Below are 25,171 nucleotides of genomic sequence, written 5' to 3' on the forward strand. Positions count from 1 at the left end.
AGGCTGTCAGTGCTGTGTAGGTGGAGGCTGGCAGTGCTGTGTAGATGGAGGCTGGCAGTGCTGTGTCGGGTAGAGGCTGGCAGTGCTGTGTAGGATGGAGGCTGGCAGTGCTGTGTAGGTGGAGGCTGGCAGTGCTGTGTCGGGTAGAGGCTGGCAGTGCTGTGTAGATGGAGGCTGTCAGTGCTGTGTAGATGGAGGCTGGCAGTGCTGTGTAGGATGGAGGCTGGCTGTGCTGTGTAGGTGGAGGCTGGCAGTGCTGTGTAGGATGGAGGCTGTCAGTGCTGTGTAGGATGGAGGCTGTCAGTGCTGTGTAGGTGGAGGCTGGCAGTGCTGTGTAGATGGAGGCTGGCAGTGCTGTGTCGGGTAGAGGCTGGCAGTGCTGTGTAGGATGGAGGCTGGCAGTGCTGTGTAGGTGGAGGCTGGCAGTGCTGTGTCGGGTAGAGGCTGGCAGTGCTGTGTAGATGGAGGCTGTCAGTGCTGTGTAGGTGGAGGCTGGCAGTGCTGTGTAGGTGGAGGCTGGCAGTGCTGTGTAGGTGGAGGCTGGCAGTGCTGTGTAGGTGGCGGCTGGCAGTGCTGTGTAGATGGAGGCTGGCAGTGCTGTGTCGGGTAGAGGCTGGCAGTGCTGTGTAGATGGAGGCTGGCAGTGCTGTGTAGGTGGAGGCTGGCAGTGTAGAGTGTGTGGTGCCTGCTGCTGGTCGGATGGTCCCCGGTGCACGTTTCCCGGGCAGATAGCAGGGGGCGGTGTTGGTGCAGCCCCTCCAGCCCGTGCCTCCTCCTTGTCTGTACGTGTGCGCTGAGCTGCAGATCACCAGGGGGACCCGGAGAGCTCTGCGCTGGGAGAATGCGCTCACTGAGCCTCTGCCTGTGGATGTGATCGGAGGCGCCTGCTCTCACACCGTGGATCTATAGATCTCCTTCACCCGCCGCTCCCCGCCTGTGACTGCCGGCTCCGGACCGCTCTCGCCGCCACTGTTCTTCCTCTGACCGAGGCTGCGCTATTTCCACTTTGCATTGGGATTATTCTTGCTGAGACTTCTGCCTCCCTCCCCACTGAAGTAGAACTCTACCCTCCTCCTCCTCATTGCTACTCTTCTTCCCTCCTTGTGTCTTGTGTGTTTAATAACTAAGCATCAGCACCAGCCCTTCCCTGCTCCTCTGTGACCCCAGCACCCCTTGTCCAGGTGAGTTGTGTCTTTTCTGCACTTTCTCCTCCGCTTTCTTGTTGTGTTCCGGTAATGCATGGGTTACACTGCTATCCTGAGTGATGCCTTCTGGATTGCTGGCTGTGATCATGGGACCTGATAATGGGTGCTGGTCCAGTAGGCACGTTGGCACCATGGCAATTGTGTGCCCGCAGCTGCCTCTAGACGTGGATTCTGGAACTTTTTAGGTGTGGTCATCTCCAAGTGTTTACTGAGATAAGGAGATTGCTTCATGCTGAGCCTATAGTGTGAGCGCAGGGGTGAGAGGCGCAGGCACATGCTACTGTTCTGGAGGTCACGTCTAAGAAATGCAGGGTATAAATAGATGAAAGGACTAATGGCTGAGGCAGTGATCAGCTGGGGGACGCAAAGTCCATCTGTGGGTCCCGGCTCTCTGGGCAATCAGGGACTTGCTCCATTATGTTCTAGATAGGCATAAGAGGAGATTTTAAGCAAGGGGCAACACAGAAGGGACAGCATGTCTCTGCCACAGAGGTAAAACCCAAGACTGGCTGCAGAATGCTCCCATCCTCCAGAGGCATTATAGAAAGAAGTTACAAAGATGTGTCCCCCCCGCCACACGTCTCTGCCACAGTAGGAAATACATAAGACTGGCTACAGAGTGTTCCCATCCTCCAGAGATACTATAGACAGTAGGGTCCCTCCTGCCACACGTCTCTGCCACAGAAGGAAATACATAAGACTGGCACAGAGTGTTCCCATCCTCCAGAGATACTATAGACAGTAGGGTCCCCCCCGCCACATGTCTCTGCCACAGAAGGAAATACATAAGACTGGCTACAGAGTGTTCCCATCCTCCAGAGATACTATAGACAGTAGGGTCCCTCCTGCCACACGTCTCTGCCACAGAAGGAAATACATAAGACTGGCTACAGAGTGTTCCCATCCTCCAGAGATACTATAGACAGTAGGGTCCCTCCTGCCACATGTCTCTGCCACAGAAGGAAATACATAAGACTGGCTACAGAGTGTTCCCATCCTCCAGAGATACTATAGACAGTAGGGTCCTTTCTGGTAGATGTCTCTGCCACAGTGGGAAATACATAGGACTGGCTACAGAAGGCTTCCATCCTCCAGAGATACTATAGACAGTAGGGTACCTCCTGCCACATGTCTCTGCCACAGAAGGAAATACATAGGACTGGCTACAGAAGGTTCCCATCCTCCAGAGATACTATAGACAGTAGAGTCCCTCCTGCCACATGTCTCTGCCACATTGGGAAATACATAGGACTTGTTACAGAAGGTTCCCATCCTCCAGAGATACTATAGACAGTAGGGTCCCTCCTGCCACATGTCTCTGCCACAGTGGTACATACATAAGACTGTCTACAGAAGGCTCCCATCCTCCAGAGATACTATAGACAGTAGAGTCCCTCCTGCCACAGTGGGAAATACATAGGACTGGCTACAGAAGGCTCCCATCCTCCAGAGATACTATAGACAGTAGGGTCCCTCCTGCCACATGTCTCTGCCACAGTGGGAAATACATAGGACTGGCTACAGAAGGTGGCCATCCTCCAGAGATACTATAGACAGTAGGGTACCTCCTGCCACACGTCTCTGCCACAGTGGGAAATACATAGGACTGGCTATAGAAGGCTCCCATCCTCCAGAGATACTATAGACAGTAGAGTCCCTCCTGCCACATGTCTCTGCCACAGTGGGAAATACATAGGACTGGCTATAGAAGGCTCCCATCCTCCAGAGATACTATAGACAGTAGAGTCCCTCCTGCCACATGTCTCTGCCACAGTGGTACATACATAGGACTGGCTACAGAAGGTGGCCATCCTCCAGAGATACTATAGACAGTAGGGTACCTCCTGCCACATGTCTCTGCCACAGTGGTACATACATAAGACTGGCTACAGAAGGCTCCCATCCTCCAGAGATACTATAGACAGTAGAGTCCCTCCTGCCACATGTATCTGCCACAGTGGGAAATACATAGGACTGGCTACAGAAGGCTCCCATCCTCCAGAGATACTATGGACAGTAGAGTCCCTCCTGCCACAGTGGGAAATACATAGGACTGGCTACAGAAGGCTCCCATCCTCCAGAGATACTATAGACAGTAGGGTACCTCCTGCCACATGTCTCTGCCACAGTGGGAAATACATAGTACTGGCTACAGAAGGTGGCCATCCTCCAGAGATACTATAGACAGTAGGGTACCTCCTGCCACATGTCTCTGCCACAGTGGGAAATACATAGGACTGGCTACAGAAGGCTCCCATCCTCCAGAGATACAATAGACAGTAGAGTCCCTCCTGCCACATGTCTCTGCCACAGTGGTACATACATAGGACTGGCTACAGAAGGCTCCCATCCTCCAGAGATACTATAGACAGTAGGGTACCTCCTGCCACATGTCTCTGCCACAGTGGTACATACATAGGACTGGCTACAGAAGGCTCCCATCCTCCAGAGATACTATAGACAGTAGGGTCCACTCTGGTAGATGTCTCTGCCACAGTGGCATATACATAGGACTGGCTACAGAAGGTGGCCATCCTCCAGAGATACTATAGACAGTAGGGTACCTCCTGCCACATGTCTCTGCCACAGTGGGAAATACATAAGACTGGCTACAGAAGGCTCCCATCCTCCAGAGATACTATAGACAGTAGGGTACCTCCTGCCACATGTCTCTGCCACAGTGGGAAATACATAGGACTGGCTACAGAAGGCTCCCATCCTCCAGAGATACTATAGACAGTAGAGTCCCTCCTGCCACATGTCTCTGCCACAGTGGGAAATACATAGGACTGGCTACAGAAGGCTCCCATCCTCCAGAGATACTATAGACAGTAGGGTACCTCCTGCCACATGTCTCTGCCACAGTAGGAAATACATAAGACTGGCTACAGAAGGCTCCCATCCTCCAGAGATACTATAGACAGTAGGGTACCTCCTGCCACATGTCTCTGCCACAGTGGGAAATACATAAGACTGGCTACAGAAGGCTCCCATCCTCCAGAGATACTATAGACAGTAGAGTCCCTCCTGCCACATGTCTCTGCCACAGTGGGAAATACATAGGACTGGCTACAGAAGGCTCCCATCCTCCAGAGATACTATAGACAGTAGGGTACCTCCTGCCACATGTGTCTGCCACAGTAGGAAATACATAAGACTGGCTACAGAAGGCTCCCATCCTCCAGAGATACTATAGACAGTAGGGTACCTCCTGCCACATGTGTCTGCCACAGTAGGAAATACATAAGACTGGCTACAGAAGGCTCCCATCCTCCAGAGATACTATAGACAGTAGGGTACCTCCTGCCACATGTGTCTGCCACAGTAGGAAATACATAAGACTGGCTACAGAAGGCTCCCATCCTCCAGAGATACTATAGACAGTAGAGTCCCTCCTGCCACATGTCTCTGCCACAGTGGGAAATACATAGGACTGGCTACAGAAGGCTCCCATCCTCCAGAGATACTATAGACAGTAGGGTACCTCCTGCCACATGTCTCTGCCACAGTAGGAAATACATAAGACTGGCTACAGAAGGCTCCCATCCTCCAGAGACACTATAGACAGTAGGGTCCTCTCTGGCCTGTACGTCTGATAAATTATGGTTCATGCCCAGGATTACATTTCAGATATACAGTATGTGTGTGGAGGATGCTATACATTACTCAGCGCAGACAATTAGCACCATGGGATGCTTCTAATTACTGTACTGTATAGCATCCAATTATAAATAGGACATGTGGTCGGAAAATATGTGCTGCAATGTTATATATAGAAACGACATGCAAATTTCTTTTTCACAGAGTTCAGTCATGAATTCTAAGGTAAATGGGGCGCCTCACATTGTCACCAGATAATGGTGCGTACCCTCCTATATAGCTATTAGGGTCACCTGCATCAGCTAAGGTTAATCATTTTAGAAATTTGTTTTTTTTTTCTTCGCAGTAACTAACCCTAAGTGAATGTGCTGCGGACACACATATTAGGACACACAATGCCTCACTTCTGCAGATAAGTGACACATTGTGTATTATACAGAATTATCTCTTAGGTAAGGTAATACGTAATAGGGAATAGAATATCAATCTGATTATATTCCTGGATCTGGCAGAGGCTGCACTATGTAATGGCACGCTCTGATGTTTCCTAATCACATCAATAGCTTGTGCAATAAACTCATTTCACTTCATGGGGAAGGTTTGATGTTTGCTAACAGTGGCCTAGATTCTGGAGAGTGACAGCTGAGGAAAGCACTGCCTTGGAGCGGAGAGGATCTGATCCGCCTTCCCTGGCACAGACCCATGGTATTGCTGTGGAGCTGCTGCCTCACTGATCATTTAGGGCATTGATCTGATTTCCAGTTAGATGACTGACTATACTAAAGCTACTTTTCTTCTAATCTAAAATGTTTGATTCCTTCAGCTGAAGTCACTAGAAGTGTGACCAGGGGATGTCAAGTGTATCCATATAACCATTAAAGTGCTTCAAAATCAGAGGAACAACATTTACAAATGCACTAAATACAAAAGTCGCTTCTAATCAGCTCACACAACCATGAACTAGTTGTTGAAACATTTTTTTTAATGAGGATGTATTCAATTATCAAATACTGGTTCAGGCCATGGGCATTTCTACAGCAATTTTCTGAAAGGTATTTCAGCAGCAAGTGTTCTTAAAGGTTAGTATCTGATCAATAAAAGCCTTTTTATGGTTCTGAATCTGGCATTGTGGTAATCAAGGGACTAACATTGCTTGTAACATCAAGTGCGAAGACCCCACTATGACTGTTTGGGGGAAGGGTGGTGAAAGCAGGAAGTGGCTAGTGTCTCCTGAAATGTCAGCGTCCGAAACATTGGCACTGCGGTGTGTGCCAGGACAGGCCAAACGGTTGAAATTGCCGGTGTTCAGTTAGTGCATTCCTTCCCTTCTATTTCTTCTATACACCTCTTATTCGTGTGCTGTGTGATCATTATGGAAAATCACAGACTTTGGTGCCTGTCCTGTAGGAGTGTTTTCCTCTGACTATTCAGTGTAATAATGGGACTGATTGCGCCGTGTGCAAACAGATACGTACTTTCATTTTCTGCTTGTACTTGAAATACAAAAGGTAGATCTGCCGTCTAAGGGTGTGTTCACACATTTTTACCACTTTTTCATCCAATTTTGCAGCAAAGAATACAAACAAACTGCGTTCTACTGTATCTAAGTGATTGGTTTTTCTCAAGTCTCATACACCCAGACACACAGTCCTTATCGTTTCCTTACAGATTTGAAGCAGTATATCTGCAGCATGTCAATTCTTTCAGCATTTTTGAGGAAAAAATACTAAACAATCGCATGCAAAAACACAATTTTGTACGCAGCGTTCTCCTTGCAACACTCCAGTATTCACAGCAGCTTCTTCCTCTGCACATACTGAACGTGTGCACGATCCCTAAGGCTCACTTCAACCTTCCAAACATTGCATGCACCATGGATTATTTTTGTTTACCGCAATACCAATTTATGAAAAAAATCTAAAGCGATTGTCAAGTGGCCCAGTAAGATTTTGGGTGAAAAAAGCCTCTCCTACATTCCTTCGTGGTTCAGTGGCTTCATCGGATGTGTCCAGGTGTCCACCCACTACATTCATGTGGAAACAGATGATATAAAGATAAATGTGAACATTGCCTCACCTTTTTCTTCATTCTACATTATGAAATTGCATCTAACATGAATAATTGTACGTTCGTGCACTGGAGCTTTACATAACTTGCTCATCTTGTTAATTAATGCATTTTCTTAGTTTCCATGCCAAATTTTCATTTCAGTAATGACTGAGCTGGAGTCTTCTTCCTGTTTCCTTCAGGTTTATAGCCTCGTGTTTCTATCAATTATTGTAATCCAATTTCTCCATCTGCTACATTGTAATGTGTTACTGTATATAGCGATGCTAGGTTACAGGATACTTTAATATTAAATGTACCCACAAATTACAAGCATGTGAATATTCCAATATCAGAAGCATCTATTAATTTTATGTTAGCAGACTGTTTAACCTTCAATGTCATCAAAATTGTCATTCTAGACACACCTATAGACGAATGAAAGAGTAAGGCCGGAGTCACACTTGCGAGTGCCTTGGGTGTAACTCGCGCGAGTCCCTCATTGAATCACCCGACACGGCCGCACGCTCTTCTAACAGGAGCGGGTTGATTTCATGTATGTCTATGCAGTTAAGACGCTCCTTTCCGGAGAGTGTGCAGCCGTGTCGGGTGATTCAATGAGATACTCGCGCGAGTTACACGCAAGGCCCTCGCAAGTGTGACTCTAGCCTAAGTAACATTTTAATAACTTCCAAAACAATAGTATATATAAAAGGCCCCCTTCACATATCTGACATATAAAAGGCCCACTTCACACATCTGTGCAATAAATAAACCTTTTGCACTGATAGTGGTATAAGTACATATATCCATCTGTGCGTTTGATCCATGTGTTGTTCATGTGCTATCGGTGTGATATCCGGATACGACATGGACAGCATGAACTTACAATGAGTACTTTCTTGTCTTTGACGATGCTGTCTCTGGCGCTGCTGTCACACCTGCTTCCAGGTCCGCAGTCAGTGCAGTGAATATTCATGAGCATAATGAGCAGGCACAGAAGCAAGTGTGAAAGCAGCACCAGAGACAGGTAAGTATAAAAATACATGTATTTCTCAGTGACGTGTTTTCACATGTGTGTGCAAGTCTATTCATTTTCATGGGTCTATGTGTATCCATGTCGCCGGGTCGTATGGAAATGGACGTTACACGTACCGGAGACATGGATGTGTGAAGGAAGCCTTAGAGAAATCTGTTCCTTTCTCCTTCTGGATTGATATTTCAATTTCATTTTAAGGGTAAAATCTGTATTCAGTGAGTACAGACTTTCACTTTACTGAGAAATGAGATGGCAATTGCTCCTAATGAGATTATTAAACATGGGAGGGTGGAATGGGGATGAGCTAGAGGCAGACATAGGCATTCTGTTGCAAGTTCATTAGGAGTTACAATTACAGTTTAAATCTATGGTGTAAAAAAGTTAAAGTATATTGTCATTCTAGGACAACTTGCAGCAGAATTCCTGCGCTAGCTCCGCCCTTTTCCTCTCCATAGAATTTTAAAAGCCAACTGCCATCTCCTATCTCAGTAATGAGAAAGTCAGTCATCACTGAATACTGATATTATCCAAGAACTAAGTAAGAGTGAAAGTTCAGTCCAGGAGGAGAACAAAGCAGATTTAACCGCTAAGATATATTACAGTTGCTCAGTTTCATGTGTACTTTTGATTTATGAAATAAAAATTAAAATATTTGCTCTTTACCATAGAAACTTATCCACATGTTAAAATTGTGTACATTCAGTCCAGCAGCTACTACACCCCTTTTTCTCAACTTCTTTTAAAATGGTCATGTTATGTATAAAAGTAATTAAAATGTGTCTAATGTTATGTATAGTGCCTTGAATAATTATTCATACCCTGTGAACGTTTCCAAATGTTTTCACGTTACACCCACAAACTTAGTTGTATTTTATTTCAGATTTTATATGGTATACCAACTCACTATAGAAAGTATTTGTGAAGTTTTAAGGAAATGATTCTTGGTTTTCTAAATATTTTAAAAATATGAATCTGAAAATTGTGACGTGCAGTTGTATTCAGCTTCCTGTAGTCTCGTACCCCTAAATAATGGAGTGATCAATTGCCTCCATCTAAAAGTCACCAAATTAGTAAATTGAGTCCACCTTTGTGTAATGTAGTCTCAGTACAACAGCAGTTGTTCTGTGAAGGCCTCAGAGGTGTCTTTGAGAACATCAAGGATCAAATTGCATCATGAAAATCAAGGAACACACCAGATAGGTCAGGGATAAAATGGAGAATGAGGAAAACAACTTGGCACTCAAATGTTGATGCAAAGAGGAATTTTTATTCCCAAACACTGAATTAGCACAAACGTTTTGGTCGATAACAGACCTTCCTCAATGTTCAGTGGTGATTCAGTGAGAGAGAGGCTGGCGCCTATCTTAACCTTGCGGTATTCACCGCTGAAGTGAGCAAGCGCACACCAGATATGTCAGGGATACAATTGTGGGAGAAGAGTAAAGCAGGGTTAGGTTATATAAATTAGGCCAAGCTCTGAATGTCTCAGAGCACTGTTCAATCCATCATCCAAAAGTGGAAGAAGTGTGGCACAGCCACAAACCTACCAAGACATGGCCTTCCCCCTAATTTGATATCCCAAGCAGGAAGAACACTAATTAGGGATTCAGCCAAGAGGCCTTTGATCACTCTAGAGGAGCTGCATAGATAAACAGATCAGGTGAGAGAATCTGTCCAGAAGATAAACATTAGGTGGATACTCCACAAATCTTTCCTTTATGGAAGAGTGGCAAGTTTGCAAAAAGCCATGTAGGGGACACAGCTGGCATGTGGAAAAAGATGCTCTGATCAGATGAGACCAAAGTAGAACTAAACACAAAGCACCATATGTGACTAAAAAATAACAGCACACATATATAACATCACACTTACTAGCATCACACACATAGTTGCAGCATCATGGTGTGGAGATGATTTTCTCAAGCAGGAACAGGGAAACTGGTCAGAGTTGATGGCAAGATGCAATCCTTGAGGAAAACTTGTTAGAGGCTTCAAACACTTGAGACTGGAGTGTAGGTTTACCTTCCAACAGGACAACAACCCTACTTATACTACCAGAGGTACCGTGGAATGGTTTAGATCAAAGCATATTCATGTATTTGAATGGTCCAGTCACAGTCCAGGCCTATGTAAAATTGAGAATCTTTGGCAACACTTGAAAATTGCTGTTCCCAGATGTTCTCCATCCAATGTAATTGTGCTAGAGCTATTTTGTAAAGAAGACTGGGCAAAATTTTAAAGTGAACCTGTCAGGTGCAATATGCACCCAGAACCACGAGCAGTTCTGGGTGCATATTCCTAATCCCGGTCTAACCGTTCCTGTATTTAGTAGCATACATAAAGAGATCTTTAGAAAAAGTATTTCTAAAGATTCTTTATAATATGCTGATGAGGCCAGGGACTGGTCACAAGAGCAATAATTCCTTTGGCTAGTCAGCCCCCTTAGCATGTTAACACGCCCACAGGGGTGTGCCAACATGCTAATGAATGTGCAGCATCAGAGGCATGGTCAGGCTCACCTCTGCTGCCACCGCTGGTTTTCGGTTCAGTGCGCACAATCAGAATATCTCTGGACATTCTGATTGGATTTTGATTTGATGTCAGTTGTCAATTGACAGCTGGCATCAAGCCCAGGGTCTACTAGTTGAGAGGCATCTATCAGACACCCACATTACTAACCTGACAAGTCTAGATTTAAAAAAAAACACAGGATTTTTTTTTTAATTTGAATAAAGACTCCCGCACACTTCCTCGTTCACCAGTTTATTAGAAAAAAATGTTCCCATGAAGCTCCGTCAAAGATTCTGTAAGTACCGATGTAGTCCGTTGGAGTATTGTCCCACAATGCCTATCGATTTCCTTGGAGCTTCGTCCTGAGAACATTCTGATAAATACCAATGTATTGCTTACCTCTGGGCTTGATTACATATGTCAATTTACAGCTGACATCAACCCAAAAGTATTACTCTGATTAACACTGCACTAGAGCAATCAGAAAGAGCTGAGCAAAGCACCAGAATTGGCACATGTAATGCATGTGTTACTTCTAGAGAGGCTGTAGGCTACTGTTTTTAGGCTGGGAAGGGCCAAATAACCATCAGCCTTCCCAGCCTGATAATACCAGCCTCAGCCTCTGCTTTAGCTTGGCTTGTTATAAAAAATGGACAGGGCCCACACCATTTTTTCAAATTATTTATTTAAATAATTTAAAAAAAAAACGTGTGTATCCCCTCTATTTTTGAAAACTAACCAAAGTAAAGCTGACAGCTGAGTATTGCAGCCTGCAGCTATCTGATTTTCCTGTGCATGTTATAAAAAAAGAGGAGGGAGCCTAAATAATTATTTTAATTTATTCCCTACACATTGTTTTGCAGGGAAATTGACCCCATTTTCCATCCTTTTACAGCCCGCTACCCCTTTCTATGGCCATTTTACAGCACAGAAGTTCGGGTTGCCATTGATTTATAAGGGGTTTGAGATCTGAGGCCAAATCTGGATGCTGAAACAAACTTTTATAAAGTCTGGTCAAATCATCAAACCCGATCTTCCATGGGTCCACTCATCTTTAACAATGTACTCTAAAGTTCCCAGTGCTCATGTTTTTACCTCCATGGTTATGTTTTCCTCCATAAATATGTTGTTTTCTTATTTCTAATTCTATGTACAATAATTAGTTATTCTGTTTGAAAAAAAAGCAGAAATAACACAGACAACCACACTGCAGAGAACGGATAGCAGACCGGTAATTGCAGGAATGATTAACAAAAGAAAAAGAAAACTAAACCCCTTCCTATTTTTAGACAAATCAAGTACAGAAACTGTTGTTGTTGTGTTCACAGCTCATTTTTTATTCTCTTTTTTTAATTGATTGACTTGATCTTTTGTACTTTATTTGTTCGAATTGTGTCCGTTGCTTTTTTTTGTTGTTGATTCATAAAATTTGCAATGATTTGTTTTAAAAATTTAATTTTCATGGAGACCATAAAGACATCAGACAGTAATTAGCAATAAAAGAATTTACATTTATATTTCAATTTCCATCCCACACTATAGAAAGTCAGTAAACATGTACAGTATTCACTTGTCATATTGTTTAATGGCAACATTGAAAAATGCCTAAACATTACAGAGAGATTTTCCAGGCTTTGTAAAACTGAAATCAAGCCTCTGTTCACCTGATGTGAGGTCACTTAGTTTACTGAGGTCAGGTTACCTGCAATCACAAGTGGAGGGCCGTGAGAATCTCCAGCTGTGACCACAAATAATCTGAATGACGTGACCGCTCAACACAAGGCTTATTCTCTGCTTGATGCTCAGCACGCAGTCATGATCTTTGGCCACACGCTGTGCCTTCAAATGGGGCAGAGCTGGAATCTTCATGGAACCTTGTGTGGATTACATTGGACCTGGGTGTTTGGGGGGTATATAAAGGGGTGTATTTTATTTCAAATAAAGGATTTTTTCAGTATAGGTGTTTGTTTCTTTTCACTTACAGATTAGTAATGGGGAATCTCATAGACACCTCCCAATTACTAATCTAAAGCTTAGTAGCAGCTGTGAGCTGTCATTAACACCTAACCAGGACAATCATCTGTAAAGTTCTGGGATTGTCGCATCTAATGGATATGACAATCCTGGGCAGATGCAGGCTGCTATTTCTAGCCTAAGTGGACAAATAACCATGGGTCTCCCCAGCCTGATAATACCAGCCCCCAGCCGTAGGGTTTTGTCATGGCTGGGCATCAGATTTGGGGTGGGGGACCGCACATCATTTTTAAAAATTGCATATTTAAATAAAAAAAAAAATGCATGAGGTTCCACTTAGATACCCAGCCAAAATAAGCGCACGGCTGGGGGCTGCAGCCTTTAGCCGAATGCTTTATCTGTGCTGGGTGTCATAATATGAGAAAAGTTATTTAAGGTGGCCACTTGCAAGTTGTTCTCCTATTTGAATCTCCTATGAAGAGTGGCATCATGGGCTCCTCAAAACAACTCTCAAATGATCTAAAAACAAAGATTATTCAACATAGTTGTTCAGGGGAAGGATACAAAAAGTTGTCTCAGAGATTTAAACTGTCAGTTTCCATTGTGAGGAACATAGTAAGGAAATGGAAGAACACAGGTACAGTTCTTCTTAAGCCTAGAAGTGGCAGGCCAAGAAAAATATCAGAAAGGCAGAGAAGAAGAATGGTGAGAACAGTCAAGGACAATCCACAGATCCCCTCCAAATATCTATAGCCTCATCTTGCTGCAGATGGTGTCAATGTGCATCGGTCAACAATACAGCGCATGTTGCAGAAGGAGAAGCTGTATGGGAGAGTGATGCGAAAGAAGCCATTTCTGCAAGCACGCCACAAACAGAGTCGCCTGAGGTATGCAAAAGCACATTTGAACAAGCCAGTTACATTTTGGAAGAAGGTCCTGTGGACTGATGAAACAAAGATTGAGTTGTTTGGTCATACAAAATGGCGTTATGTATGGAGGCAAAAAACCACGGCATTCCAAGGAAAGCACTTGCTACCCACAGTAAAATTTGGTGGAGGTTCCATCATGCTTTGGGGCTGTGTGGCCAATGCCAGGCACCGGGAATCTTGTTTAAGTTGAGGGTCGCATGGATTCAACTCAGTATCAGCAGATTCTTGACAATAATGTGCAAGAATCAGTGACGAAGTTGAAGTTACGCAGGGGATGGATATTTCAGCAAGACAATGATCCAAAACACCGCTCCAAATCTCAGGCATTCATGCAGAGGAACAATTACAATGTTCTGGAATGGCCATCCAAGTCCCCAGACCTGAATATCATTGAACATCTGTGGGATGATTTGAAGCGTGCTGTCCATGCTTGGCGACCATCAAACTTAACTGAACTGGAATTGTTTTGTAAACAGGAATGGTCAAATATACCTTCATCCAGGATCCAGGAACTCATTAAAAGCTACAGGAAGCGACTAGAAGCTGTTATTTTTGCAAAAGGAGGATCTACAAAATATTAATGTCACTTTTATGTTGAGGTGCCCATACGTTTGCACCGGTCAAATATTGTTTAAATGCGGATTGCACTTTTCTGTTAGTACAATAAACCTCATTTCAATCCAGAAATATTACTCAGCCCATCAGTTATTAGATATATGAAACTGAAATAGCTGTTACAAAAACCCAAATTGTTATAAAGAAAAAAGATTAACATTAATAGGGGTGCCCAAACTTTTTGATATGACAGTACATCTCGCTGCCAGACTTTTCAGCAAGATGTAAGGGGTTAAAAGTTGCGGGTGGAATGCGATTCCACTTGTAACATGCAGGCACACATGTCAGCTGTTGAAAACAGCTGATATGTGTGCGGATCGGAACAACCAGCCCACGGCAAGGGGGCGGGGATTAACCTCTCACGATTCATGACGGATATATCCGTCATTGGTTGTGAAGGGGTTAATAGTCAAGTAAACGATTGATAAGCTATAAACTTAAAAGGCTGCTGATCAAACACGCAGGTAACTTTTTTTTAACTCTATAGGAATTACATTTTATAGTGAAATAAAACAGTGCAGACAGAAATTGAATTGTTCTGATATACTGATGAAAAACACCATGATTGTGTGATGACAATTCTTTCCAGTCATACAGTAGTATGGGAAAAGTCATGAACTCTTTATTACCTTGTCACATGGGAATACTGGGTGCACTCATAACTAGGTGCTTGAAACTTGGAAACCTTGACTATATTTCTAACAGACTTCTTTCCATTTCATGATAGTTGCTTTACTTAACAGTGACTGTTGTATGTTTACAGGTAATTTCACCAACAAAGCATGTAGGATAAATCCCATTTCCAAAAATCTTACTCTATTTCGAAATGCAAATGGAAGCTAATTTTATGTATTCAGTCCTTGAACATGTCTCATTATACAAGCTAAATCATACCCCTTTATACTCGGTAAGTTTATCCCACCATCATCCCTAGTGGGCTTCAGCTTTTGATACTGGATTTGTGCCCGCTGGCCTTGATATAAAAAAAATTGGACATGTTTTGTAAAGGATAATGGAACTTTGAGACGTTCAACATTTTTAATAAGTATATTCTACCATGCAATGAGAGAGGTTAAATATTGATTATTTTATGTGCCAATTGTATATTATTAAATAGAAATGGATAATTTAACCTGTAAATAAAATAAGACATATAGAGTACATGCCTTAATCCTATTTTAAGTGATGGTGACTGATATCACTCCTATAGTATCTTTTCCTCCTTTCCCATCCCTTGAGCCCCCCTTTTTCTTTTTATTATTAAAAAAAAACTGATTTCACACTTTGATTTATTAACAAAAGCAACTAGCAATCCTGACCAGGCACTTTTTTAGTTTTTACATATATGCGGTTAAAACCTGTACATTTTTTTCTTGTTTGGATATTCAAGATATTTTTGCACATTTTTTCATGATATATGGTGCTTCAATTTTATTCCTTTTTTCACATTTTGGAGCTTTGAGGGTCATTTAAATAATGAAATATTTTTATTTTCTTCTCATTTTCCCAGTAACAGAAGCTAGTATATTATCCCCAGTTATAAGGGAAGTGCAGCCTCCTAGCAGGATACCAGCGCAGTTCGGGTCTCCCTATTCCTCCCTACATGCACCAGTCATAACTGCTGTCAGCCCTTCTCATTACTTTGTACACAGTTCTTGTTCAGGGCTGTGTACACAGCAATGTAGAAGGCACAGAGGGTAATAAACCATCTCTGACAGCCGGATCTCCACTTCCATATCTACATGATTGTGGATAGCCATGCTGCTATGCAGTGAGGTTTTAGAATGCCATGAGATAGTAGTCATTGTTGTAATCAATCACCATCGGAAGATCACGTTCCGGAATAACATGACATGAATAACATTTATCATCTGCAAATAATGCTATTATTATTTTTTATTGCATAACATAATTTAAAATGTAAAAATAACCATACAAAAGGTAGACATAGAAAACCCAATAGGTAAGTAATGAAGCTCGATGTGAAATGCATGTTGGGTGCATTTTCTGGGATAGGTAAAGTGTACTCTACGCCGCTGTGCATTATTATCATTATGTGAATTGTTATGTGATATTATTCTCTTGCACAGCACTTGCTATTTTTGACTTGTACATTTTGAATATCTGTTTTTTGTCCAACTTTCCTTCCTTAGAATGCTGTCTTGGAATTTAGATATCTATATAAATGGCTCCATGGCAATGTTACATAAAAGGGGTGTGAATGGGCATTTTCATTTACTATCTTTTATCAGTTGGAATTAGAATGACAAGAATCCTGAGGTATATACTGATACCTGAGGATCAGTGTCAGGTTCTGTGAGTTCCTTGAAATCTAATTATATCTATATATTATATTCAGTAACTGCACAAGCCACTCCTAGCCCACTTTATAAAATGCTTTTTCCAATATCTATTGTAACTAGGGTAGCACCATTTTCCCACCTTTATTCCAGACTTTGTGAATATTAATATTCATAAGCTTATCTTTTGTGAAACTACCATTTGCTGTGGAGATAAATCTAGGCAATATGTTAGCTTATATAGTGCCATTAATTTCCACAGGTATCAATATTGTCATAATAGGATCACATTCTAAATTTCCTATCATTGCATCAAATACAGGGACAACATAAAAACTCTTAAGCCTGCTTTACACGGGACGACTGATTGTGCGATTTCGCAATCGATCGTACCCGCCCCCGTCATTTGTGCGTCACGGGCAAATCGCTGCCCGTGTCGCACAAAGTCGTGAAACCCCCGTCACACGTACTTACCTGCTGAGCGACCTCGCTGTGGACGGCGAACGTCCACTTCCTGAATGGGGAGGGATGTTTGGCGTCACAGCGACGTCACACAGCTGCCGGCCAATAGAAGCGGATGAGCGGAGATGAGCAGGATGTAAACATCCCACCCACCTCCTTCCGCATAGCCGGCGGGAGCCATGGGACGCAGGTAAGCAGAGTTCATCGCTCCCGTGGTGTCACACAGAGCAACGTGTGCTGCCACGGGAACGATGAACAACCGGCGCCATTAAAAATAAACAATATTATGAAACTGAGCGACAAGTACACGACTCACGATTTGTGAGCGATACTGCATCGCTCAGAGGTTTCACACGAGACGACGTTGTGTATGATGCCGGATGTGCGTCACGAAAACCGTGACCCCGATGATGCATCGCACGATCCATCATCTCATGTAAAGCACCCTTTAGCAGATGTCCATGGTGGTATTTAAATTCACAAACCCAGCACTGCAAACGTACAGTGCTAACCACTGAGCCACCATAAACAGGATCTTTAAACCTTGGCTAATATAGAAACTCACAGAATATAAGGCTGTGTACTGTGTTAAAAAAACAGGTGGTAATATTAATCCATTGACTATGTTAAGATACTTGTTAATGTAAGGAGAATTCGTTTTTGGAATATCTTATAGAACTCTCATGGATAACCATTCATATCCAATAATCCCGTTACATTTTTGAATTGGCACTGTTGGTCTAATATAGAAAAAGGAACAAAACCGCTCACCACTGCAGAGACAAGCCTGAGTATATCCTCTTGTTAATCTCCCATGGTCCGGCACGGATTACGGCAGCAAGCCGAGAAGGTAATAGAACAGACCAATGGAAAGGATCCTACTGGACTCCAAAGGGATAAATAAAAAATGCTTCATTATTTGTATCAACTCGATTAAAAATATATATCCATTTTTCAAGTAAAGACACCGGCTTGTTCACACTGATGAGTGGCAGATGTATACCACAACGCGTTTCGGCGGGACGCCTTCCTCAGGACCTGAGGGTAGATATGGGTTGACAATATGGGGTTGAGGGATGTATGAGGGCATATAGGGAGTGAGGGGAGATGTGTGAGGACTCAGTATGGTGAGGGAGGGTGCAAACTCAGTATGGTGAGCTAGGGGGGATAGATGCAGATAGTTTAAATGTGAGGGGTGATGTGTGCAGACAGCATGGGGAGTGTAAAGGAGGTGAGTGAAGGCTCAGAGGCGACAGTATGAGGGAGCAGGGGAAATGTGTGAGACACCTTTTGAGGGTTAAAGTGTGAGGAGACAGTATGGGGGAAAAAAGTGTGAGGGGGCATATAGTATAAACTGGATAGTGTATGTGGGGGGGGGCTGTATAGAAAGGGAATAGCATGAGGAGACAGCCAAGAGTGGAAGGCATACCAAGGAGGGAGAATGTGAGGAGGAAGAGGCACAGTATAGAGACTGGAAAGTGAAGAAGGAAAAAGTGTAAGAGGACAGTTTGAAGAGAGGGCTCAGTATGGAAAAGAGAGGGCAGTGTGTAGTGCATGTACCATAAGTAATGATGAGCAGACCCGGACTGTAAAAGTCCAGATGCACACAGTTTCAAATGCACCCGAGTACCAGGCCCAATCCTGGAATTCTCATTGAATTCCAGCTAATGATCCGGATTTGGCACTTGGAAAATAAAAAAAAATAAAGAAAATAATAATGAAGCAACAATGAAGAATAATGAAGCGCTTCATACTTACTGAGGCTCCGACATGGCTTTAACTGCTCACACACCTGCTCATTTTTCTTCTGGGACCACTATTTATTGCTTATCCATATGCACTGCCTTCCCCACCCAATGGCATCCTGGCAACTGTGATGGGTTGCAGTCAGATGCCCCCCTCAACCTGTGTGACAGCGTCTGACTTCAACCAATCACAGGCGCTGTATGCGGGTCACTCCCACGGTGTAAAAATAAATAAAACATTTCACGTAGGTTCCCCCCATATTATGATACCTAGCACAGATAAAGCATGGCTACATGCTGTTGCCCCCACTCATGTGCTTATCCTGGCTGTGTATCACAATAGGAGAAACTGCATACTGCTTTTTTAAAAAAAATATTTAATTAAATAAATTAAAAAACAGCATGCAGTTCCCCTTAATTTTAATAACCAGCCATGATAAAGCCTGACAGTTGGAGGCTGGTATTCTTAGGGTGGGAGACCCATGCTTATTGGGACACCCCCAACCTAAAAATAGCAGCTGTCTGGAATTGCCGCATCCATTAGATGTGACAGTCCTGGCGCTTATCCTGGCTATTCCTGATTGCCCTGGTTCGGTGGCAATCAGGGAAATAAGGGCTTAATAACAGCCCACAGCTGCCACTAAACCCTAGATTAGTAATGGGAGGTGTCTATGAGACCCCACCATTACTAATCTGTAAGTGAAAAGAAATTAACACAAACACCTCTAAAATCCTTTATTAAAAATAAAACACAAAATATCACCCTATTTCACCACTTTATTAACCCCAAAACACCCCTGCAGATCCGACTTAATCCACACAAAGTCACACGACGATTCCACATCTGAATTCACACCGAGCGGCCATAGAAGATGATTGCCCATTGTTTGGTTCAGGCAGAGACAAACTGAGCTGCGTGATCAGCAGTGATGTCACTCAGGCTATTTACGGACACAGGTTGAGGACCGTGGGAACCTACAACTGTGACCGCACTGCTGATTGCGCTGCTTACTCAGTCTCTGTCTGAACCGAACAGTGGGCGGTCATGCTCTATGGTTGCTCGGTGTGAATTCAGATGTAGCAGAGCTGGAATCGTCGGGGGACCTTGTGTCGATTATGTCAGAACTGCACGGGTGTTTTGGGGTTAATAAAGTGGTGAAAGAGGGTGCTTTTTTGTATTCTATTTCAAATAAAGGATTTTTTCAGTTTTTGTTTTTATTTACTTTCCCTTACAGATTAATGACTCCCATTACTAATCAAGGGGTTAGTGGCAGCTGTGAACTGTAATTAACTCCTTATTACCCTGATTGCCATCACAGCAGGGCAATTGGGAAGAGGTGGGTAAAGTGTCAGGATTGTTACATTTAATGGATGTGGCAATTCCGGGTGGCTGCAGGCTGCTATTTCTAGGCTGGAGGTGGCCCAATAAGCACGGGTCTCCCCAGCCATAAAATACCAGCTCCCAGTTGTCAAGATTTATCATGGCTGGGTATCAAAATTGAGGAGGACCACATGCGCTTTTTTAAAATTATTTATTTAAATAATTTAAAAAAAATAAAGTCACATATGGTTTTTCCTATTTTGATACACAACCAAGATAAGCGCACAGCTGGGGGCTGCAGCCTGTAGCCATATGCTTTATTTGTTATGGGCGTCCTAATACGGGGGATCCTATGCCAAATGTTTTACTCATTTATTTATTTGTACACCCGCAGACAGCACCTGTGATTGGTTGTAGTCAGACCCTGTCATAGGCTGGGGAGGGCATGTCTGACTGCAACCAATCACAGAAGCTTGGTCAGCCAGTGGGCAGAGAAAGCAGTTCATATGCATGAGCGATAATGAGCAAGAAGAAGACTGAGAAGAAGACTGAGCAGCCGCAGGAGCAGTTACAACCGTGCCAGAGCCTCGGTAAGTATGAAGCTCTTGCTTCTATCCCTTCTACCACCATTTTTAATCTCCAAATTTTGGTCTCCATATATTTATATGGGGACCAATGTCGGGCCAGATAACCTGCGACCAATCCAGGGCCGGAACCATTATTTTTTTTCTAACCCAGTTAGACTCGCTTGTCTTGGTTATCTGCGAGTCTGCCCATCACTAACCATAAGAGAGAAGTGAGTCATATTTTGTGCAGGGAGCACAGTGAGTCAGAATTATTTATTCAGGGGCACAGTATAAGGCAGATATTTTTATTCAAGAGCATTATGATCATTCTGCTACTTTTAAGGGTATCATCTGGAGATGTACAATACTGGAGAAAATGGAAGTCTCCAGAGATGAGCGGTGGATGTGAAAAATTATCATGGCATCTGGACAAGATGAAGAAGAGAAAGAGAGACACCGTCATTTATAAGTTATCTGGATATAGATGATTATTTGTGATATTGACTATATCTTATCAATACGGTCTGCACTCTGAGATGACTGGAAGCAACAACTCCTAGTATCTACTTACCATTGTTTAGGACATAATTTGTCAATTTCTGTGATAGAAATATATATTGCTCTGACTTGACATTACAATTGATGTCCCATGTACTGATGGTGGTTCTTGTGATGTATTTCTGTATTAATGAAGGTTATAATGTTGTGTTCGATACTGCTGGTTGTTCTGGTGATATACTCATACACTCCTGGTGGTTCTTGTGATGAAATTATGTACTGATCTGGGTTCTGGTTATGTATTTCTGTACTGCTGGTGGTTCTAGTGATGTATTTTTGTACAGTTGAGGCTTGTAATGCTGTGTTTTCGTAATGCTGATGATTCTGGGGATGTATTATTCTTATTGGTTCTGATCCTATAGACATGTAACAATCCATAACTTAGATTACATTAAGATTACATTATGCATGGCTATGTTAATAAGGTATTGTGCCATCTAACAAGAGGTTACTATGTTTTTATTTATGTTAGGAGTATTAAAAATGTTGTCTAAGATTTTGATGAAACTGTGCATGCCCAATCCTAACTGTGCAATAAACCCACTGTCAGGATTCAGCTCTCCATGCTCGTTACAGCGGTCATCACATGGCCACTCCACTCATATGCGATTTTAATACTGTCATGTGATATCCAGATTTTCTTCAATGAAGCAGGAGCTGTAGTTTTCCACTGAACATTGAGAGAATTATGAAGTGCAGCTGGCAAACAAACAGACTTCTTGCCGCTGGTGCCGGAAAACCTATTTTCGCCTCTGCCTTGGGTCAGATTTCACAGAGCCGTCTGGCCATTATGGAAATTATTTGGAAAGGCCTTTTGCCCTTTGCTAGATAAGATTATCGTTTTCTCTGCTGTATTTTAGTATCTATGTAAATCCATATTGAGTTTCGTTCTTATGAAAACTCTCACTTATCTGCTCACTCATCAAAATTTTTCTTGGTTCTTCTTTCACTTAATTGTGGATTCTGATGCTATGAATAGTTTTATATATATATATACATATATATATATATATATAAGTACACTTTTTGATGCGTTGATACAGTGGAACCTCGCTTGACGAGTGACCCAGTTAACGAGAATTTCGCTTAACAAGCAAAGCTTTCTGTAAATTTGTAACTCGGTTTACGAGAAAGTTTTGCTGTATGAGCAAAATACTCACCGCACACACTTCCGGTTTCGTACATCCACCGCGCTCTGACCCGCTCTTGCAGTCCACAAAAACACACATGCACGCACAAAACACACACAAAAAACACGCACACACATACAGTATTATGCTCACCTTACCTTCTGTTCCATCGCCAGCCTCATGGTTTTTATAGTTCGCCGGTGCATCACGACGAGGGAGGAATCCTTGCGGCGAACTACAAGACCCAGGAGGCCGGCGATGGAACGGAGGGTAAGGTGAGCATAATATGTGAAGATTCCATTCCGTCGTCGGCCTCCTGGGTCCAGTAGGTGGCCGCTCCACGCTGTGTATCTGTAACCATCGGCAACGAGGCAGGAACTTCCGCTGTCAGGCGCTACTCAAAAGCAGCACGCTGAGCAATCAGAGGCTCCTGCCTTTGACGTCAGCGCTCTATGTGCGGACGTTCCTCCCTCATCACCATGGTTACCCGATACACAGCCCATGCTAGAGAACAGCAAGTCCCAGCAGGCCGGCGATGGAACGGAAGGAAAGGTGAGCATAATATGTGCGTGTGCCTGCGTGCTTGTGTGTTTGTGTGAGTTTGGGTGTGTTTGTGCATGTGTGGAATGGCACAACAGATGACCAAGATGGGACATTTAACAAGTTGTGGAACGAATTGTCTGCATTGCAATGATTTCCTATGGGAAATCTTGCTGTGCTGAATGAGTAACTTGGTTAACAAGCACACTCCCAGAACGGATTGTTCTCGTTAAGCAAGGTTCCACTGTATATAAAAATAAATTGCAAAAAAATAAATGCTTAATTATGGTCTGTTTTCTATAATTGCATGGTCTATCTAAAATTATATTCTGGAGGAGTATCTTAAGACAAACTTGTTTCAAGTCTGGTGAAGAATATTCTATAAAATAAAAAAGATTAAATTAAAAACATAAAATATCCACCTGATCACATAAATCAACGATCATTATCTATTTACAAATAATAGTATATTTTATAAGTTATCAGTTGATACAACAAAAAAATAAATTACACAAAGGAAGACAACCAAAAATATCCATCTGTGAAAAGGATATTGTTTTAGAAAATATTGCACGCCATTAGCTTTTATACTATAGACCAAACTGAGTACTGAATTGCTTAACTGTTCATTTTGTGCTTACTGCTAAAATGTTAAATGCTGACCTATATAAGGGAAGACATTACAAAAAGAGCAATTTAAATGTTGATTGTTGCAGTTCCCTGCATTAAGTTAATTTCATCTCAGTTTCTAATTTGTCATGCTTTGAAATGAGTGAAATTTGGCTTTAAAGTAGTGGGGTGATAATTACATTCTTCTTTATTCTAAAAATAATTTATACAGAGCGTAAAGTAGATAGTATATATAACTATGTTTATTTGAGAATAAAATTCTATGTATTGTTAAAAACACATCAGGGAAAAAAAAAATAATCCTGCATTATGTGGAGACATATTAATAAAGGTTGCATAATATCAAATATGTGGGGGTTTGTTTATAAAAAAGAAAATTTAACCCCTTCATGACCTTGCCATTTTCCATTTTTGCGCTTTTGTTTTTTTCTTCTCTTCTTCCAAGAGCCATAACTTATTTAGGTTTCCATCAATATAGCCGTAAGAGGGCTTGTTCTTTGCAGTAGGAGTTGCAGTTTTAAAAGACACCATTCATTCTGCCCCATAGTGTACTGGAAAACATGAAAAAAATCATATTGTGGTGAAATTTCAAAAAAATGTGGACTTTTCAAATTGGTTCATTCACCATGTTCAATAATTAACCTGGCAATGTGATTCTCCAGGTCAGTACGTGTACACAGATACCAGACATACAGTATATAGTTTTATTTAATCTCATTTTCCGAGACCCGCAACACTCTCATTTTTTAGGATCTGGGGCTTTGTGAGGGCTTATTTTTGTGCTCTGAGCTGCCTTTTTTTTATTTTTTTTTTTTTACCGATACCATTTTGGGGTAGCTACAATGTTTTGAACAGCACATATTGCATTTTATTGCAATGTTATGGTGGACAAAAAAACATAAAGCATTTTTAAAAAAAAATTCGTTACACTGCTCCCTGTTCAGATTAATTTATTTTATATTTTGATAGCTCGGACATTCCTGAACACAGCAATATCAAATATGTGATATTTTTTTTTATTTCTTTTTGTTTTATTGTCAATGGGGTAAAGGAGGTGATTTAAACTTTTGTGTTTTTTTTATATTTTTAGCAACTAATTTTTTTAACTTTTTATTCTATTTACTAATCCTCTTGGGGGACTTTTAACTGAAATCATCTGATCGCCTGTGCTGGAAAAAGCAGTGTCATCAAGAGGAAAATGCAAACACACACAGTGAAGGTCAGAATAGGCTTTACATGATCTGGTGATACTTGTGTCTCACTTTGTCTAACTCTTAACTCCTCTTGATTCCTGTCATTACAGCTGCAGGAGAGTAGAACTGCAGAATGTGAGCATTGAAGAGGGTGGTGGGGGCAGCGTTGGTACCATACAATGCTCTGGGCCTATCAGAAGTATCTGGGAATAATGTCCCAATACCTGTAATAGGTACACAGCATTGCCTGTGACAAACGATGCTCCTACTACCTATCTTCAAAATTTGAGTGCTAAAGCTTCCACCCTCTACTGGCGCACTTTCGGCAGTAAGTGATAAGAACGAGGTGTTGTCACCTCTATTAAGTGAGACACATCATCAAGTCTCACCTGATCACATTGAAAAAGCCAGCTCTCACCTTCTCTGGGGGACAGTTTTCTTTTTCTCTTTGTATTATGCTGCCTTCTTTAGATTGGACAAAATCATAGAAGGAAAAACGTAAACAGGAAAGAATTTATATTACTGACCTCTTGATTGAAAGGGAAATTTATATATAAACTCCAAAAGACCATATCTCCACAATGCTCTGAAAAAGCAAACAGTTTAATCAACCTATTTGCCTTTTTTACTGATATATACAGCTTAAATTACAATATATTGTGAAAGGTCCTCTTAAAGTGTTGACAACTGTGCAGAGAGAATAGGAGGGAGACCAGGTAGCGTAGAGGAACCCATGAAAAACAAAATGATGTATAATTCACAGTAGAAAAGTGGAGTCCAGAACATGGGCTATTACCTGTTTTATGT

The 25,171-nt window shown here is 42.3% G+C and overlaps 1 protein-coding gene across 4 annotated transcripts in view; it reads left to right on the forward strand.

The window, feature by feature from the left end:
• The first annotated feature begins 785 nt into the window (after nucleotides 1-785).
• LOC142243250 (poly(rC)-binding protein 3-like) overlaps nucleotides 786-25,171 on the forward strand; it is a 1,512,260-nt gene continuing 1,487,874 nt past the window's right edge. For 2 of the 4 annotated variants that reach the window (XM_075314940.1, XM_075314939.1), the window contains exon 1: nucleotides 786-1,181. The gene's annotated coding sequence lies outside the window, so the exon portion shown is untranslated. The remainder of the gene's footprint in view (nucleotides 1,182-25,171) is intronic. The other 2 variants (XM_075314946.1, XM_075314945.1) reach the window with 1 other exon arrangement.

This window comes from Anomaloglossus baeobatrachus, chromosome 6 (genome assembly GCF_048569485.1).
Source record: "Anomaloglossus baeobatrachus isolate aAnoBae1 chromosome 6, aAnoBae1.hap1, whole genome shotgun sequence".
In the NCBI taxonomy this organism is placed as follows: domain Eukaryota; kingdom Metazoa; phylum Chordata; class Amphibia; order Anura; family Aromobatidae; genus Anomaloglossus; species Anomaloglossus baeobatrachus.